This window comes from Schistocerca gregaria, chromosome 2, assembly GCF_023897955.1.
Source record: "Schistocerca gregaria isolate iqSchGreg1 chromosome 2, iqSchGreg1.2, whole genome shotgun sequence".
Lineage (NCBI taxonomy): Eukaryota > Metazoa > Arthropoda > Insecta > Orthoptera > Acrididae > Schistocerca > Schistocerca gregaria.
Genome location: NC_064921.1, coordinates 771,008,548 through 771,022,560, shown reverse-complemented (window position 1 = coordinate 771,022,560; position 14,013 = coordinate 771,008,548). Strand labels below are relative to the sequence as shown.

Below are 14,013 nucleotides of genomic sequence, written 5' to 3'. Positions count from 1 at the left end.
GATTCATGGATGCTAAGGAGAGGAAGGAAGCCAGTGTGCACTCCGTGTGCATACCGGAGGGAGTCATTCTGGATATGGAAAGGTTGCTTCCGGACGCCATGAAGAGTACAGGGTGAAGCCAACTGAAGGTCGTGGCTCATGTCTGTACCAATGAAGTGTGTCGCTTTGTATCAGAGGAGATTCTCTCTGGTTTCAGGCAGCTAGCGGAAATAGTAATGACTGCCAGTCTTGGCTGAGAGATTAAGGCAGAGCTCACCATCTGCAGCATCGCCGATAGAACGGACTGTAATTCTTTGGTGCAGAGCCGATTGGAGGGTCTAACTCAGAAGCTCAAGTGGTTCTGTGACCGTGTTGCCTGCAGATTCCTTGACTTGCACCATCGGGTGGTGGGTCTCCAGGTTCTGCTTAAAAGGTCAGGAGTCATCTACACACAAGAAGCGGCTACATGAGTAGCGGGTACTGTGTGGAAGGGACTGGGCGGTTTCTTAGGTTAGAGGGTCTCAGGGAACCCCCGAAAGGGCGTCCGTCTAAAAGTGCGCAGGTAAAACGCAGTGAGTTAGCTGTAGAAACGATCGGTAGTGCAATTATAAATTGTCGTAGCTGTGTTGGGAAGGAACCAGAGCTAAAAGCCCTAATAGAAAGCACTGAAGCTCAAATAGTTACAGGTACAGAAAGCTGGCTACAGCCGGAAATAAGTTCAGACGAAATTTTTTCAAACAATCTAACAGTGTTGAGAAAGGATAGATAAAATACAGTTGGTGGTGGAGATTTTATTGGTGTCTGAAGTAGTTTTCCTTGTTGTGAAATTGAAGTAGGTGGTTCCTTGGAAATAGTATGTGTTGAAGTTATACTAGACAGTCGGACTAAATCATTAATTGGATCGTTTTACTGATCCCCCTCCCCCCCCCCCCCAACCGATTCAGAAGATATAGTTGCTGAAAAGTTCAAGGAAATCTTGAGTGCCATTTCAAATAGGAACCCCAGTCATACAGTTATAGTCAGCGGTGACTTCAATCCACCCTCGATATGCAAGAAAAATTATACGTTTAATGCCGACGGCAGGCGTGAAATGTAATCCGAAATTCTACTGAATACTTTTTCAGAAAATTATTTTGAACAATTAATTCATGAGCCCACTCGAAGCGTAAATAGTTGCGAAAGCATACGTGACCTCTTAGCAACAAATAATCCTGGACAAATAGTCAGTATCGTGACGAATACAGAGATTAGCGACCACAAGGCAATTGCTGCTAGGCTGAATGCCGTGACATCTACAACCATCAAAAAGAAACGCAAAGTATATGTATTTTAAAAAGCTGGTAAAAATGCTCTTAACGCCGTTTTAAAAGACAGTCTTCACTTCTTCCGATCTGGTCATCTAAGCGTATAAAAGTTGTGGAATGAAATCGGAGAGATAGTATTGACAGAAATTGAGAGATATATACCACATTAATTACTAAGTGATGGCACTGCTGCCCCATGGAACACAAAACGGGTCAGATCGCTGTTGCAGAATCAGCTAAAAAAGCATGCCAAATCGAAAAGAACGCAAAAATTCCCAATACGGGCAAAGTTTTACCGAAGTTCGAACTATAGCGCGTACTTCAATGCGAGACGCTTTTAGTAATTTACATAGCGCAACTCTGTCTCGAAATCTGGCAGAAAACCCAAAGAGAGTCTGATCAGACGTAAAACACACCAGTGGCAAGACGCAATCAATATCTTCACTGCGCGATAACAACAGTGAAGTCACTGATGACAGTGCTACTAAAGCAGACATATTAGACAACGTTTACCGAAACTCCTTCACCAAAGAAGACGAAGTAAATATTCCTGAATTACAATCAAAAACAACTGCCAAGATGAGAAGCATAGAAGTAGTGATTTCCTGTCAGGAAGGTCGCAGTTCGTAGTAATAGACGGCAAATCATCGAGTAAAACTGAAGTGATATCAGGTGTTCCCCAGGGAAGCGTCCTGGGACCTCTACTGTTCCTGATCTATATAAATGACCTGGGTGACAATCTGAGCAGTTCTCTTAGGTTGTTCGCAGATGATGCTGTAATTTACCGTCTAGTAAGGTCATCCGAAGACCAGTATCAGCTGCAAAGCGATTTAGAAAAGATTGCTGTATGGTGTGTCAGGTGGCAGTTGACGCTAAATAACGAAAAGTGTGAGATGATCCACATGAGTTCCAAAAGAAATCCGTTGGAATTCGATTACTCGATAAATAGTACAATTCTCAAGGCTGTCAATTCAACTAAGTACCTGGGTGTTAAAATTACGAACAACTTCAGTTGGAAGGACTACATAGATAATATTGTCGGGAAGGCGAGCCAAAGGTTGCGTTTCATTGGCAGGACACTTAGAAGATGCAACAAGTCCACTAAAGAGACAGCTTACACTACACTCGTTCGTCCTCTGTTAGAATATTGCTGCGCGGTGTGGGATCCTTACCAGGTGGGATTGACGGAGGACATCGAGAGGGTGCAAAGAAGTGCAGCTCGTTTTGTATTATCGCGTTATAGGGGAGAGAGTGTGGCAGATATGATACACGAGTTGGGATGGAAGTCATTACAGCATAGACGTTTTTCGTCGCGGCGAGAGCTTTTTACGAAATTTCAGTCACCAACTTTCTCTTCCGAATGCGAAAATATTTTGTTGAGCCCAACCTACATAGGTAGGAATGATCATCAAAATAAAATAAGAGAAATCAGAGCTCGAACAGAAAGGTTTAGGTGTTCGTTTTTCCCGCTCGCTGTTCGGGAGTGGAATAGTAGAGAGATAGTATGATTGTGGTTCGATGAACCCTCTGCCAAGCACATAAATGTGAATTGCAGAGTAGTCATGTAGATATCCTCGGTGTCGCAAAGCAGCTTAAATCACTTAATAAAGGCAAGGCTTCTGGTCCCGACTGTAGACGAGTCAGGTTCCTCTCACAGAATGCTGATAAAATAGCTCCACATTTATCAATTATGTGCAACTGCTCGCTCACAGAAAGATCCGTACCTAAGGAATGGAAAATTGCTCAAGTCACACCAATACCAAAAACGGAAGTAGGAGTAATCCGTTGAATTACAAGCCTATATCACTAACGTCCATTAGCAGTAGGGTTTTGGAACATATACTGTATTCGAACATTATGAAGTACCTCGAAGAAAACGATTTATCGACACATAGCATGAATTCAGAAAATATCGTTCTTGCGAAACACAACTTGCTCTTTACACTCATGAAGTAATGAGTACTATCGACAGGCATGTCAAATTCATTCCATATTTTTAGATTTCCAGAAGGCTTTCGACGCTGCGTGCCTATGGAATATCGCGTCAGGTGTGCGACTGTGATTTCCTGTCAGAAGGGACACAGTTCGTAATAATAGACAGAAAGCCAGTGAGTAAATCAGAAGTAGTATCCAGCGTTCCCCAAGGGAGTGTTATAGGCCCTGTATTGTTCCTCATCTATATTAACTATATAGGAGACAATCTTAGTAATCGTCTTAGACTGTTTGCTGTCATCTACCGTCTTGTAAAGTCATCAAATGACGAAAACGAATTTCAAAATGATTTAGATAAGATTTTGTATGGTGCGAAAAGTGGCAATTGATTCTAAATGAGGAAAAGTGTGAAGTTATTCGCACGAGCACTAAAGGAAATCCACTAAATTCCGAATACGCGGTAAGTCATACAAATCTGAAGGCTGTAAATTCAAGTAAATACTTAGGGATTACAATTAGAAATAACCTAAACTGGAACGATCACATAGATAACTTTGTGGGTAGAGCAAAAGAAAGTCTGCGATTCATTGGCAGAACACTTAGAAGCTGCAAAAGGTCTACTAAAAAGACTGCTTACACCACGGTTGTCCACCCTATACTGAAGTACTGCTGTTCTCATGAAGTTTTAATCACCAGTTTTATTCTCCGATTGCGAAAACGTTCTGTTGGCATCCACCTACATAGGGAGAAATGATCATCACTATAAAATAAGAGAAATCAGGGCCCGTCCAGGAAATTTAAGTGCTCGTTTTTCCGGGTGCCGTTCGACACTGGAGCGGTAGAGAGACAGCTTGACGGTGGTTCATTGAATCCTCTGACAGACACTTTATTGTGAATGACAGAGTAATCATGTAGATGTAGATGTAGGAGCAGTAGTAGCAGCAGCAGTAGTAGTTAGTACCCTAATATGCAAGTGACGGGAATGGAAAGTGTTCTACCGTGAAACCGGAGCCTGATATCGATCAGACGCTGGGGATATTTTCATCGTGTGATGGGTATTAAATGATTAAACTTTCTTTTCACTTGGATACGTCACTCTCCGTGCGACTCCCTCATCCCCTGCCCATGGCCGTAAATGCAGCCAGACATAATTCGGCCTGACGCACTAACAACGCCGCTACTGTTAAATCAGCAGGGAGTGACAATGCTTAACTGCTGCCGTATGAGCTCGTCACGAGGTCGAACAGCTGGACTATTACTTGACGTTGGGTCGTGCTGCTCAGCGCAGCGCCCACAACGCGGACGCATCTGCCACCTCCGGGACGCAAATCACTGTCTGCCGCGAAGGCTAGTGGGCGCCAGCGCACTCCCGCAAACGACCACCGCTCCTGGAAAACGACGTGAAGGTCCAGCCGCGCTTTCAACAGAAGACCACTAGGCTGCGGGTCCTGGAGCGCGACGCAGCGTGACGTCTCCGTGGAAAGTGCTGCCCCTGGAAGCTTACTTTGCTACTTACCCGCAGGCAGGAGGTACATTGGTATCACTTTGGAAGCATTAAAGACCGTCAGTGTACATTCTTATAAACAAGACTGAGGTGACAAAAGTCATGTGACAGCGATATGCACCTATACTGATGGCGGTAGTATCGCGTACACAAGGTGCAAAAGAGCAGTCCATTGGCGAAGCTGTTATTTGTGCTCAGGTGATTCATGAGCAAATGTTATCCACGTGATTCACGCCGCACGGCGGGAATTACAGGGAATTAACAGACTTCGTGCGTGGATTGCTAATTGGAGCGAGACGCATGGGACGTCCTATTTTGGAAAACTTTAGACAATTCGATACTCTGAAATCAGCAGTGTGAAGAGTGTTCCGGTTCTAGACGCTTCAGTCTGGAACCGCGCTGCTGCTACGGTCGTAGGTTCGAATCCTGCCTGGGGCATTTATGTGTGTGATGTCCTTAGGTTAGTTAGGTTTAAGTAGTTCTAAGTCTAGGGGACTGATGACCTCAGATGTTAAGTCCCATAGTGCTTAGAGCCATTTGAACAATTGTAAGAGTGTGACGAGAATACCAAATTTCAGGCATTGCCTCTCACCACGGACAACGCTGTGTCCCACGACCTTCACTTAACGACCGAGGGCAGTGGAGTTTGCGTACAGTTGTCAGTGATAACAGACTAGCAACACTGCGTGAAATAACAGCAGAAAATGAATGTGAAACGTGGGACGAACGTATACGTTAGGGGAGTGCGGCGAATTTTGGAGTTAATGGACTATTGTAACAGATGACAGATGCGATTGTCTTTGGCAAACAGTACGGCATCACCTGCAGCGCCTCTTGTAGGCATGTGACCGTATCGGTTGGGCCATAGACGACTGAAAAACCACGGCCTGATCGGATGAGTCCCGATTTCAGTTGTTGAGAGCCGATGATACGGTTCGAGTGTCGGGCAGACCCCACGAACCCAGCGACCCAAGCTGTCAACAAGGCACTGTGCAAGCTGGTGGTGACTACATATTAGTGTGGGCTGTGTTTACGTGGAATGGACTGGGTCCTGATGATTTTCAGTTACTTCGAGATTGTTTGCAGGTATTCGTCGACTTCACGATCTGAAACAACGATGGAGTTTTTATGGATGGTAATGTGTCGTGACACCGAACGACAATGGTTCGCAATCGGTTTGAAGAACATTCTGGACAATTCGAACGAATGATTCGGCCATCCGGATCCCCGACTTGCATCCCATGGAAAAGTTATTGGCATAATAGAGAGGTCACTTCCTGCACATAACCCTACACTGGCAACATCTTCACAGTTATAGACGGCTGTAGAGGCAGCATGACCCAGTAATTCTGCCGGGGAATTCCAACGTGTTGTTGAGTCCATGCCACGTCGAGCTGCTGTACTACTACGAATAGAGTGAGGCTCGACACGATATTAGAAGATATTCCACGATTTTTGTTACCTCAGTGTAATTGCAAAGAGAAGAACTACAGTTAAAAATCAACGTGAACTCGAATAAAAGAAAACCTGCAAGGAAGTGGTTAAAAGCATGTGTAGGGCTCAAAATGGCAGTTCTTTTAAGTTGACTGAAAACAACTATTTGGGCTGAAACTCAGTACCGAAACAAAACTTTACACGATGCATAACGCAGTCAATCTTGGCTCAGAGGTCAACTCACCAGCCAAGTTACCTGCTATCTTCTCAGCATAATTTGTGCCTTTCAGCACAGGGCAGTGCGCAACATAACGGTGTATTATAGACATTTCATTTCATCGGAGGGGCTGGAGAGATGTACACGTTGACGAGTGAGCTGGCTTCACCCAACATAGCCTGTTGTCTCTCACTTTTAGTCACTCATCCTTTGCCTCAGCACAAAATACCCTGCATATAGAGGAACTTTACATTTGTAACAGTAAGTACTGAAGCACACTCATGTAGACAAAGCTGATTAATTTGAATTTTTGATATATCTCATCTGTTTCAGTGTGTTTAAGATACTATGTACCTCTGCACACTACATCCGTTTGGTATGCGGCTCTTGATGCATAATCATAACCTTGTCCTCTTCTTTTAGTGTGGACGGGCACACTGAAGTGTTTCACACGTTAAAGAACACTGACTTAAAAACATAGTGTCTAACAGTATCACCCCCTCTTACAGTATGGGTTTAGTTTTGAAGAGGGACTGAGATATGTTATAGCCTAAGAGTCATAATGTCTGCTTTTACACGAAACCTATCTGTCTCTGAAATAAATTGCTGATTTTGGAAAGCTATTTCCACGAATGGGTGATCCGCTAGATGAATTGAGATGACTGTGCATCACACAGTTTGAATGATTGACACATTTCACCAACATAGTCGGCGACTGTGGCGCAATGAAGCTAAACACGCAAAAACAGTATCTCGCAAGCGGACACTGGGATTTATGGAATCAAATTCTAAAAGTACTACAATCACCATAGTAAAAAATTAAAATTCTCATTCCATCCTCCATTTATACATTTTTCCGATTCATTACTTCTCCCAAGGTCTGCCTTATCTTTAACTTTTATAAGTTTCATATCTGATGTACATTACACTGCTCTGTCTCTGTGATCCCTGCTTTAGCTGCATGGTGGTAGAACGTACTTGTCAAATTGATAAGGCTCTGCGTCATGTAACGTTAGTACTCGTCTTGCAGGAATTCAATTAACAGTTCACCTTGTTGTATGACTAACAGAAATGTTCAGCAACTGAATCCAGAAAATCAGATAGAAGCTGAAATAGCTAATGAGGTACCGTTTTATTTTATTTTAAACTTGTAGGGATTCCCAACTTCTTGCCTGATGTTGTATGGACGATTGTCAAGAAACGTACAACCAAATCAAACAGCTATTGCTACTGGCGCACTAAATGATTGTTTGAGTTAACATGTCGCTTTTTATTAGATCTTCTCTACCGCTTCTATTAATCATGTCTGCTCAGGGTCCCAGACTGATGATACATATTCAAGAATCAGTTGAACAAGTGTTTTTGAAGAAGATGACTTATATTTACTGGAGATTCTTCAAATGAATGAATAAGATTGCACACTCGTACCTTCTTACTGCAGTTAGTGGCAGGTGGAAACTTCTCAGGCTAATTGCTGCTTTTTATGTAGGATTTTATGTCTTTCTGACAGTCGATTTCTACATTTATATGAAAGTTCTGCTTTTAGTCAATATTGATTCCATAGTAAATATATACTTCTTTTCTTTCCACATGCTGATTCTGGGATTTCTCATTCTTGATAATATTACTTTTAGTAGTATATAAACTGTTTCGTGCGCTGCTGTCGTTAGTTTCTTTTCTATGCACTAGTTAGTTAGTCATTCAAGAACTGCCCTACTGTTTTCTTTTAATTTAACCCTTGTGTTAGCAGATAAATAATTAGCAGGTCGTCTGCATAGGCTATGGAGTCTCTAGTGTTTGTTATACTCTGAAGTTGGTTGAGTAATGGCTCTCTACCAACATCCAGAACTCTGGACTAGAAACAGAGCCTTGTGAGCCACCTTTGGTGATGTCTTTCATAATTTTCTTTCCAGGACTTTCTAATTTCCGCTTCCTGTCTATGCAGTAATCTCGTAATATTGACATCTTAGACACTCCATCTGCATGCGTTTTGACAGAGCAGGACGCCATAAACTATAAAAGGCCTCGAGTATATAAGTTATTATGCCTGTAACATGCTTGTCGTCTAAGATGTTTACAATATTCATTGCTTGATTTATAGCACCCTCGTTGGATTTCCCTTTCCTGAAACTGTACTCTTACCCACTGCCTGTCTGTGGTCCATCAGCTGGTGGCCCAGACGTTACTCCTATTCTTCGTATAGAGCATTTACCCAATAATTCAGACTGTAAGATTTCGGTTATCTTGGGTCTTTGTCTGACCCTTTGTTAGTATACTGACATTCGAGATTTTCCAGATTCTGGGCATCTGACCCTGCAAAAGACATTCGTGTTTAATAACACTGTTGTATATGGCACAATTTGGTCCACTAGCTGATGCAACACTTCTGCCAGTATACTGTCAAGTCCTGGTGCTCTCTTCTCCTTCAGCTTCATTATTGCCAGTCTCACTTCCCCCTGGCCAAGTGGAATCACAACACCGTTATTCACATGCTGCTGTAGTAATTTAGAGCGAAGATTCTGATGGTACCCCGTGTCTTCCATCGTTGTATCGTCTGGCAGCAAACTTCTGACTGATGTCTCCCAGGCTGTCGTCGTCGTACCGTTGGGGCGTCTCAGTGTAGACAATACAGTGGGTGACCGAGCCTTGTCTGTTGCAAGTTTGAATGGAAAACCCCGAACATGTGATACCATTTGGTACTTAAGATACGCCTCCCAATTTGTTACCCTTGTTTGCTGTAGTAGCTCTTCATATTGCTGTTTGAATGCTGGATAGGAACTCCGCCTTCTCTGTCGTTCTGTTTCGCCTAAGGATCTTTGATAGTATCTCCTCGCCTGTCTTTCTCTGTGGCTTAGGGACAGTAGGGTGGGACGCCAGGGAATTTTAAACCGTTTTGACTTCGTGACAAATATCGGGATCGCCTTGTCTTGCGCCGTGTGCAACGCTCGCACCAATTCATCCGCCTTATCATCAACATCTGTGTCTGCATTTACATAGATACGGCGAAATCCACCGCACGGTGGGTGACGGAGGGTAGCGTCTACCACTAATAGCCATTTACTTTCCTGTTCCACTCGCAAATAGAGCGAGAGAAAGAGACTGAAATAGCTGTCTATATGCCTTCTTGTTAGCTCTAACTTTTAGTATCTTATTTTAATGGTCCTTAAGCATAATGTACGTTGGAGGCACTAGAACCGTTTCACAGTCAGCTTCAAATAACAGTTCCCTATTTTTCTCAACAGTGTTCCTCGAAAAGAATGTTGCCTTCGCTCAAGGGATTCCCATTTGAGTTTCCGAAGAATGTCCGTAACACTTGCGTCTTTTTCGAAGCTACCAGTAACAAATCTTTCAGTCCGCCTCTCAATTGCTTCAGTGGCTTCCTTTAATCCGATCCTGTACGAATCCCAAACACTCGAGCAGTACTCAAGAGTAGGTCACAGTGCCGTCATATATCCGGTATCCTTTACAGATGCACCACACTTTCCTAGAATTCCCCCAATAATTCGTAGTAGACCATTCGTCTTCCCTATCACAATATTCACGTGCTCATTCAATTTCATATCATTTTTCAACCACACGGCCAGAAACGACTTAAATGTTTGAAGCAGGACGCTAGTAATACTGTAACCGAACATTAAACGTTTGTTTTCCCTGTTCATCCGCATTTAGAGGTAGCTGGTTTTTATCACAACAACTAAAAATTTTCTGTAAGTCTCCTTGTATCCTCCGACAGTCACTTATCTTCAACACCTTCCCGTACGCCACAGCGTCATCAGCAAACAACGCAAATTGCTGCTCACCCAGTCCACCAGATCATCTATGTATATAGAAAGTAATCGCGGTCTTATCACACTTACGTGTGGCACTCCTGACGATATCATAGTCTCTGATCAACACTCGCCATAGTGGACAACATACTGGTTTCTGCCACTTCAGAAATCTTGGAGACACTTACGTATCTGTGAACCAGTTCCATGTGACATCTCGTAAAATCGGGTGTACCGCCGATGGTCCGCGTCTTCCCAACACGATATTTCGACGTCGTAACTCGGCGTCTTCATCAGGTGTTCCCTGAGACTGGTTGGCGAGCTGACCTCGTCCCATATTTATGCCTGGGCGGTGTGTGGTGCTCCCTATGCCGTCCGCGCCCGCTGTGGCCATTTCTGTCGGTGGTATCAGTCTCTAGGCACTTCCTCTTCGGTCCGCGCCCGTTGCGGCTCTCTTCTGAGGTATCGGACGTCCCAAGGCGTTCCCTATTGGGTCCGCGCCCGATAGGCGCGATCCTAGCACTATCATGGCTCCTTGGAGGATGGCCATCATAATATGCAACAACAGCCGGATGCCACAGGAAGCGCACCTCACAGGCGCATACTGGGTTCAGAAGGCCAGGACAATGGCTCGGCCACGAGGGAAACTCGCCGCGGTCGCGGACAGCATAAGGAGCTTCAGCAGAGTCTTAGAAATTACAGTTCCATATGTTCATACAGTCTTTTACAGCTTGCAGTGAGGCACTGTGTCAAGCGCTTTCCGGAAATCTAAAAATATGGAAACTGCCTGTTGCCCCCACAGTTCACAGTATATCACGTGAGAAAAGGCAGAATTTCGCTCGAACAATGTTTTCTAAAACCATACTGACCGGTGGATATAAGATTCTGGGTCTCAAGAAAATTTATTATATTCGAACTGAAAATTTGTGCAAGAAGTGTGCAGAAAACAAATGTTACCGACACTAGTCTGTAATTTTGCGGGTCGTTGTTTTGCCCTTTCTATAGCCAGGTGTCACCTGTGATTTTTTGCAATCGCTTGGGGCTTTGTGCTGGTTGAAAGATTCGTGATAAATGCACACTATGTAAGAGGCCCGTGTTGTAAAGCACTATCTGAAAACTCGAAATGGGATTCCACCCAGACTTTGTGACTTACTTCTTTTCAAGACTTTCAGCTGTTTCTCTACTCCAGGGATGCTTATTATTACGTCGTCCTTATGGAACTCTGTTCGGTGGGCAAATGACGGTATGTTTGTACAATTCTCTTGTGTGAACGATTGCTTAAACGTGAAATTTAAAACTTCGTTTTTCGTTTTGCTATTTGCAGCTGCCTCAACAGACTGGTCAGCAAGTTACTGGACGGAAGCCTTAGACCCACTTAGAAATTACACATAGGTCTAGAATTATCTCGGGTTCTCTTCCAGGTTGTTTGCTAAGGTATGACTGTGGTAGTTGTTGTATGCTTCGTGCACATATATTTTCCCTGGTGCACCAATTTCTACCAACCTTTGCTTGTCGTCATTTGAGCGTTCTGTTTTGAACTGCGAGTGCAGCAGCCTCTGCTTCATCAGCATTTTGTTATTATATCGTGGTTGGTTTTTCCCTTCCTTAATTCAGTTACTAGGCACCTAATTCTTCAGACCACAATTTACAGTCTGCTTAAACTTTGTCCATAATTCCCCTACGTCCATGTTAATGGAATTGAGTGACGTCAGTTCACCGTCTAAGTGAGATGATAACAAGTGCATATCTGCTTTTTCTAACACAAACACTCTCCTAGCCTTCTTAACTGAGTTATTAACTTCCCTAAACGTAGTTGCTATGATGACATCATGATTGTTAATCCCATTTCTACCCTGACTTTGTCAATAAGGTCCAGCCTATTTGTACCTACAAGGTCTAAGATATTTTCATGGCGTAGGGGCTGCCGAACCTGCTGTGTGAGTCAGTTTCCGGAAAACGTCTTCAAAAGTTCTTCACATACCAGTCTGTCTTTATCCCCTGCAATGAATCCATAACCATCCCAGTTTATACACGGTAGGTAGATGCCGCCTCGAACTAGTACTACACGCTCTGGGTATTTACACGCTACTGACAGTAGACTTTCTTTGAGTGACTCTAGAACTGTCACAACGGAATCGGGTGGACTGTAAAAACATAGAAAATTTAACTCAGTTTCACCTAAACCTGTTACAAGGCAAGAGATAACTGCACTGTCACACTCAAGTTAGACCTAAATAGAGACAATATTTTTGTCAGTTGCAAGTAACACTCGCCCTTCTATGGCCTCTGATCTGTCTTGCCGATATACGTTCCATGAGTCGCTAAATATCTCAGAGCTTTGCACCTCGGGTTTTGGCAAGCTTTCAGTCCCGAGAATATTTTGAGCACGAGAACTTCCTGGAGGTCAGCAAATTCGGAAATTTTGTTATGAGTACTTTGACATTTTACTAATAAAGTTGTGACAGTCGAAGTGTCATTATTCTTAACGCCGTTTGACTCCCCTTACTGCATATCGACTGGCAAATGTTCATCAGAGTACCTCAGACTGTCACCTAGCCAAAAAGACTCTCATGTGCAGTCCACATGCACTCTGTACTCGGGTAGCACGCCTGACGCATCAAGGGCAGCCTTACAAATTCCCAGTCGATAAAGCAGGTCTAGACATCTGCACCAAAGACTGTAACAGAATCGACGAATCGCTTGGTTGAGACCCTTCACTCAGATCGAAACAAAAGGATCCTGATCAACTCTGGAAACAACACTGCAAATTGTGATCTTTGCTTGCACCCCATGTATGAGGCTAGCAGCCTTCACCATCTCCACCAGCTGCCTGTATGAACCGAGGATGGCCTCGGACGCCACAACTTGCGGACGCCTGCACCCTGAATTTACAATTGCAGAATGCGAGCTTAGAGCTCTTAAAAAGAAACACGCGCAAAATTTGAGAATTTGTGGCGAAACAAGCGTTGTTTCATTGCGAGAGATACAGAGGCGAGTGCCTGCACCAGGTCTTGCCCCTGTTTACTACTATCAACGCCATTTCATCACAACGTACCTGTGCACAGTGTACAAAAGATTGCGCCATAATCTAAGAGTGGAAGTGAAATGTGAAATATCTTTTCCGAACTATGTCAGTTTATGCTTCAATATACTGATGATAACGCTGCCAAGTCTCAGAATGATATAATGAATGTGTTTTGCTAAAGGCGTTATTATAAGAAGAAAATAAAAGGCGCAAATAATGAAGCTAGAAAGCTGCAAAGTCTTTGGAATATGAAGTTGTACGTCACAATCAAAAGATACGATTGTAAACCCAATTTAGACAAAATTGGCGTTTTTATGAAAAATTGAAGGCGGTCAATAATCTACTAGACTCAGACAGATGAAAATTCGTATGTAGCTCCAGTCTTATATAAAAATCTTAACTACGAAAATCCATTAAGCTATCTCTATTAGTTTTCAAGTTTATTACTGAAAACTAAATTTGGAATGGAAAAGTCCCTATTCATAAAAGATTAAGTTTCATTTGTATTTGTTATTGAAAGCTCTAATTACAGCACTCGATTACACCGATGAAATAATACTTCTGTACCAAATTTCAAGACTTTTATTTAAAGAATAATTACTACAAGAAATCTAAAAGCGGCAGTTATGTTGTCAGTTGAGTTCTAAAAATTATAGCAGACAAAATTTAAATGCCGTGGAGCTGAAACTTTTTCAGTAACTAGAGCAAACTCCACTCTTTTGTATAACAATTAATAAGGTTGTGAATTGATGAACGACAGAGTTGTTAATTAATACGTCTCCCAAACAGAGGCAATTTAGATGGTGCTACCTGTGCGAAGAGCGGTTGATAGCAAATGTTTTTTTCGGCGG

At 43.1% G+C, this 14,013-nt stretch overlaps 1 protein-coding gene across 3 annotated transcripts in view; it reads right to left on the bottom strand.

Moving 5' to 3' along the window:
- The window catches only part of LOC126335001 (exostosin-3-like), a 269,093-nt gene that overhangs the window by 89,514 nt on the left and 165,566 nt on the right, over positions 1-14,013 (bottom strand). The window lies entirely within an intron of this gene.